Source organism: Durio zibethinus, chromosome 14 (genome assembly GCF_047325235.1).
Source record: "Durio zibethinus cultivar Kanyao isolate XHJ-2024 chromosome 14, ASM4732523v1, whole genome shotgun sequence".
NCBI lineage: Eukaryota > Viridiplantae > Streptophyta > Magnoliopsida > Malvales > Malvaceae > Durio > Durio zibethinus.
The window spans coordinates 21,324,663-21,331,154 of NC_143175.1; the positions used below are offsets into that span (position 1 = coordinate 21,324,663).

General features: G+C 33.3%; 1 pseudogene across 1 annotated transcript; it reads right to left on the bottom strand.

Annotated features, from left to right (window-relative positions):
* Window positions 1-584: 584 nt before the first annotated feature.
* Window positions 585-6,036, bottom strand: LOC111295371 (S-formylglutathione hydrolase-like; annotated as a pseudogene). The gene is made up of 7 exons (XR_016327695.1): window positions 5,551-6,036; window positions 3,787-3,907; window positions 2,486-2,533; window positions 1,383-1,580; window positions 1,136-1,234; window positions 985-1,050; window positions 585-882 (listed from the first exon to the last, which is right to left on the bottom strand). The product of XR_016327695.1 is annotated as an S-formylglutathione hydrolase-like (transcript).
* Between the last annotated feature and the right edge of the window lie 456 nt (window positions 6,037-6,492).

Here is a 6,492-nt window from a genome sequence, read left to right on the forward strand (position 1 = left end):
AAATAAAAGGTAAATGTTGCCTTAAATTGGCGTGAAAATGGTAGAGTCGCCAAAGAGAGGAAAAAAAAAGAAAAAGAGAGTACTAATTTGATTAAAAAGTTGAATAAAAATCAATCTGTGATATAATTAAATTGAAATTTTGTCGATACATTTATAATTCAATCTCATGTAATTTGATCAACAAAAATCTAAATTAAAATTCTCTAAACATAAATTTAGAATGCATTTGTAACCAAGCAAACTTTAAAAAGATATAAGACTTAAGTTCAAACCCACCCTCCCCCTTTCCCTTTATTGTAAGACTTTGCTCCCTTGAAAAAAAAACTCTAATTTTAAATAAAAAAAGCTTTATTTATTCATTATTTAATAATATAATTTTTTCATTGATTCGTAGTTTTTTCTACATACATGAATGATTTTTCAAGTAAATTTTGATTTACTTTTTTTTTGTATTATTGATTATTAATTATTATTTATTTCTTATGAAGTTATTATGATATATTGCTTTCTCGTTACTATGTTGCATTATTATGTTATTGCTTCAGACCCAACAGTATTTACGACTGGAGAAAATTATCCTCAAATCAAAAGTAAAGTCACAGCAGTGAACAAAAAGATCAGCATTTTACAGGAAATAGTCCATAGTTGTTTTAACAGTGCTTCGGGTCACTAGATTTTCAAAGTGCACAAAACCTGATGAAATTAGAGCTTAAGAGCTTGAGCGTGGTGGCGGATGTGATCATGAATGAAGGTGGAAATCAAGAAGTAGGAGTGATCATAACCAGGCTGCAATCGCAATAACAGTGGAGCATTAACACTCCTACATGCCTCCTCAAACTTGTGTACCAGAAGTTGATCGTGTAAGAATTTGTCATCCTCCCCCTGCACCCAGAAGAATGAGAAAACAAACTAAATTTGAAACTAAATAGACAAAGAGTTGTGTCATGTGGGGTGACATTTAAATAAGAGACATTCTGCTCATACCTGATCAATTAAAATGGTAGCAGATAAATCATGAAGCTTTGAGATCAAGGAAGTAGCATCATATTCCTGCAATTTTTGAGATTTGTTTTTCTCCATTATAAGGTATATTAGGTAAAAATGAAGGGCATTCCTCAATCAATTGGTACTTGACCTCCCAAGCAGCTTTGTAGTCACCAAGATAATTTCTGAATGCCTTCTGGCCCCAGGGGCATTTTATAGGATTGGAAATGGGTGCGAAGGCAGACACTGACTGCAAAATATAAGCATAAAGAATTAGAGCAAAGATGAATGCATATCTAGTTATGCTTTAGAGAAAAAATTAGAAATTCTAAGAAGTCAGTAAGCTAGATATATTAAAATCTTAAAGGGCAAAGGGAGCAAATACTACTGTCAACTACCTTATACTTGTCAAGGTTTTTCAGATAGATTGTCAGAGCACCATGCCCACCCATAGAATGACCAGAAATAGATGGCTTTTGATGTATCAAGTTGTGGGAAATTTTCACTCAGAAGTTTTGGCAGTTCTTTCACAACATAATCGTACATACGCCAGTTCTTCCACTTCTCTTGTGTAGCATTAAGATAAAATCCAGCACCTAATTTAAATTTAAAATGGAGAAAAGGAGAAGAAAAAAAAGGAGGGGGAGGGGGGAGGGAAAGATAGAAAGTCAGAGAATGATCTACTTCTGGTACATCTATATGCAATTATTCAGGTGAATCAGTGTAGGAAAATTATCAAGCAATGCTCCATCGAAATTTGAAAATAGTGTTTCCCACAGAGTAGCAATGCTAGGGGCAGGAAAGAGAAGTATAACAAGGATTGCACTCGAAAGCTTTGGAAAGAAGCATTCTTTCCCTGGTTTAGATCCCCAATCACCAGGGGATGAATCAGAGCCATGGTCCTGTATACCTAACTCAATGAACCATGTGAAATTGGCTGTGAAATTAATAAGCATCTATATACCTTGTGCTCAGCAAGAAATATTTCACGAGGATTTCATCCAAGTAGGATTTCTTCCAGCATTGTGCATCATTAAAACTCAAGCACTCAAATTTCAATTTGTTGATGGAAAAATTCCGTGAAAGTGAAACACAAAGGTGTGGTAATTTTTAGAAACAAAAATGGAAATTTCCAGTCAATATAATCATTGCCATCAGCTCTAATCTAGTTTCATGAACTATCATGCCTGGTTCACCATATATATATATATATATATATATATATTATAGTTATATAAAATTAGAGCAAAGTTGACCATCCTATTTCTTTATAGGCACAATTTTCCAGATAGAATAGATTTAACCTTTCCTTTCTTTTTGGATTCCCTGCTCAAAGAAATATCAGGCATGCCTCTTGTAACATAAAACTGAAGTTATCTCCAGGAAGAGTTCTCTGGAATTAAGTTACGAGAGAAAAAAACAGTTTGATGGGAAAAAATGTTTACGATTTACCAAAACAAATATCTTGAAATTCAAATTTAACAATCCAAATGCTACATACCTAGACCAAAATCCCAGCTGTCTGCCTCTCCTTCCACATTCAGGCCTCCTGTAGATTTAGGGGAAAAAAAGGGAAATCAGTTCTGTACATTTTAGTAGATAAAATGGCATTTTGAAGAAGATAATTTATCATCACAAGTTAAAGAGCTAATCAATTGCGGTAAGAAAATAAATGGCATTTTGGAGAAGGTAACTTATAGACATATGACATGTTTAGAAATAAGAAACGGCTAATGCAGTTGCAGTCAGAAAGATATTAAAGCATGCTACCTACTGCAAATAATTATAAGTTCAGGTAGTTTCATTGTAATATGTTCATTCTCGTTTTTTATTTCTTTCAACCTTTGTCTTCCCCCACTTTCTAGATGATATAAAAAAAGAAGTCACATATAGAGACCGAATAGGTGAAGCATTGGTCAAAGAGAGTTAATGCATATTTTAACTAATATGAATTGATAGGAAAGTAAGAACTTATGGTTGATGCTTTTTTTTGGGCTACAAAGTGATAACAATGATACATATTTATCATTGATTGTTATGCTGTTTCATCATAGTGAACACTGGTTTCAGGTGACTATCAGTACATGGTCCAAGGACAAAAATGATGTTTAACATAAACCAACTAGTTTTATTGCATTGAGATCTTTGGTTGTGTTGTGTCCAAAAAAAAAAGAAAAAGAATAAAAGAAACACGGGAGAAAAAATAATAAACAGAGCAAAAAGTGATAGAGATTAAAATTTTGATACTATTCCATGCAATGTAACTACTCGGCAGGTAGATTTCAAAATGACGACAACAAATAGCATCAAATATCTCATCGAACTCAGCAAATCAGGGTGGTGAATTGAATTTTCATTAGAAATGAGATAATATGTTTTCTCTAACTCTAAGTACTCAAACAAGTAGATTCACAATGATTGCTACTCACATCATGATCATGGAAGTAACGAGGCCTTTTGGTTACAAATATGCATACATTGAATGGTATTGGATAAACTGAGGAAACATCTTGTAGCTTTAATATTCATAATTTAAGGCTGGATTTTTTTTTTTTTTTGTCCAGTTAAAGGGTTAGAGGAGTTTAACTAATATGAAGCTGCACGGTAGTTGTTCACACCATAAACAAAAAGCCAAAAGAATATGCCGGGTCAGGATACTTTAGGTTGAACTGACTCACAATCCCTCAATAAAGGGGGAGAAATGACGAGCAGGATCACAATTGAGTCAATAATCTTTAAATCAGACAGTCAGCAATTGAAGTATCATGTTAACAATTAGCTAAAAATGGGCTGACCACTTACTTGGAGATGTATCAGGGGCAACTAGAGCAACAGCCTCAGCTGAAGCAACACGCTGTGCTCCAGACTTGATTATGAAATTCTCATCAGTGCAAGTAAGCCCAGAGAGCCAGTAAAGTACCAGCTTAAAGATGAATGAAATACTATATGGTTTGAGAATCTCAGAGATTCAAACATATCAGAATACTGTACCAATGCACAAAAAGTAAGTAACAAAAAAGGAAAACCAACATAGCCTAAATAAAAAAAATAAAGATTCACAATAAAAATCATGGTAAAATACAAAATCCCGAGGTTTGATAAAAAATACACAAGCCCCATTAGTTTAAAATAAAAAATTACACTAAAACCTCAAATCTTTTATTGTATAGGATTAAGGCTATAACTTTTGTTTTATTACAACAAGAACCTCGAAGTTCTGGATTATTCTATATTCCGTTAAAACCTTCTTGATTAATAGATGTAATCCATAAAAAATGCTTACTTGGATTTATTTGAATGAGTTGGATAACAAATACCAAAGGAAAGTTACTTTAAATTTCATATTATAACCATAAAATATAAAAAATTATATAAAAAAGTCCAATTGACTTAACTGGATGCCAACTGCCATTATATATGAGTGTCTACATGGCACACTGACAGGTAAAATGAAATACATGTAGACCGCTGACATGATATAATGGATATGCGGGATAAAAAATAGCATCTTAGGACTATTTTTATATTTTATTTCTTCTTTTCTTCTCTTTACTCCATCAGGTCGATCCCTAAAGCTGCAAATCAGTGGGTGGACTAATTTCTAAGAATTGCTCTAGAGATCCTACTTCTCTTATGCACCAGTGCTTGAGAGATGGAGGAGATGTCCACTGTGGAGATAGATGCATCCCCTGAAGTCATAAATCCATTCACTCGCTTCTCTTCTAAGAAGTTCCTGCCATTGATGATCATCCAACTGTCATTGTCATCATCGGCACCACTGTGACGCTGTTACTGGTCGCAATTAGTCCAACCCCCAGTTTGCAGCTTTAGAGACCCACCCAATGGAATAGAGAAAAGAAAGAAGAAATAAAATGGAAAAAAAAATTGTTCCAAAATACTAATTTTTATGTCACACATCCATTAGCAGTTCACATATATTTCATTTTACAGTAGCATGTCACCTTGATGCCAACGGTCATATAAAATAGCATTTATATAATTTTAAAATTTTATGATTATAATTACAGAAAATTAAAAAATTATAGACTTATTCGCAAGCAATAAGACTTAAATTCATTTTGTAAGTTGAGGGCATATTTGGGTATTAAGTCCAAAAATAACAAAGGGGTATACTCATGCCAATTAACAAGGGTTACTTTTGCAGGAGTTCTTATATTTTACTATATAACATCAGCATATAAGCACAACGCCAAAGGAATGAATACAGCATTTCTAGCCAAGAAAAACCAAACGTAACCAAGCAAGAAAATTAGCATGCAAAATTGAAAGACTGCAAAATTAGTACGCAAGTTATTCAAGATCGAAGAACAAAATTCATTTGATCATCAAACCTTTCCCCCCCTAAATCCAGCTCTTATCAAAATAAAGACTTTTGATATAGCAAAACAAAACCATGTTTTTTTCCATCCACAAAATTCACTTCAACTCATCAGCCCAAAACCATTAAACCCCCATAAAGAAAGAATAAATAAAAAACTTTAGAGGAAACCCAGAATAAAAATTGCGAATGAAAAAGAAAAAGAGTGAAAAAGGGACGGGACATACGGGGAATTTGTGGGAAGGCGAAGGAGAAGGAGGGAAGTAGATATGGAAAGTCATGGAACAGCCGAGGGTTGGACTGAAATGCTTGTATCTTTTGTTGTACCCTCTAAACATCTTTGAACTGCCAATCTCTGTGGGTTTGGTCTCCATCTTCTTCACTGTCTCTTTCTCTCAAGCACAATGATTCAGTGTACTGGTCACTTGGTAAACCTTAGAGAAGCTTTTTTTTCATGTTAAAGAGGACAAAAAAATTTGTTTTCGGCTTGCTGAACCCAAATAAAGGGGTCTGGGTCCAAAATTGCTTGAATTTATCTCAGTCGGTCCTTTTTCCTCCATTTGTGGCTATTTCCTACGGAGCGTTCAGAAAGCCCGTCACACCGAGTGATGGTACCGAGAGAAAGTGCTTAAGTGTAGCTGCCGATTACACGCGGCATACAAGCCTCAATTCGGTTTAAAATCAAGGTGATGCTATCCATTTGCTCTGATAATTGACTTTTCCACGTGTCGCCATTTCACCGCGTTCCACGTATCATGTTCCTTTTTCTAAGGCTTTTTTTATGATATTGAATTTTTTTTCATTTTATTTTGCATCAATAATTAATCAATGTTGATTGTTTATTAACAGTTGATTTTGCAAGTTTTTTATTCGTGAATCACGAAGAAAAATTAATAATAAAATTATAGTAAAAATTATTGAAAATTAATCGTTTCATGATTGATTTAGGGAAGATCAAAATTATAACATATTTAAGTGAAAATATATAATATATAAATATATATATATATATGAAAATTTTGTTGGGTCCTATCAATATATATAAGGATGAACAACATGGTTGATGATATCAAACAAAGAGTACGATCAAAATCTCTTAAAATATAGGAAAAAAATGAAATTCATCCACTTTTATAAACAAAATTTTTAAATTAAGATAAATATTAACA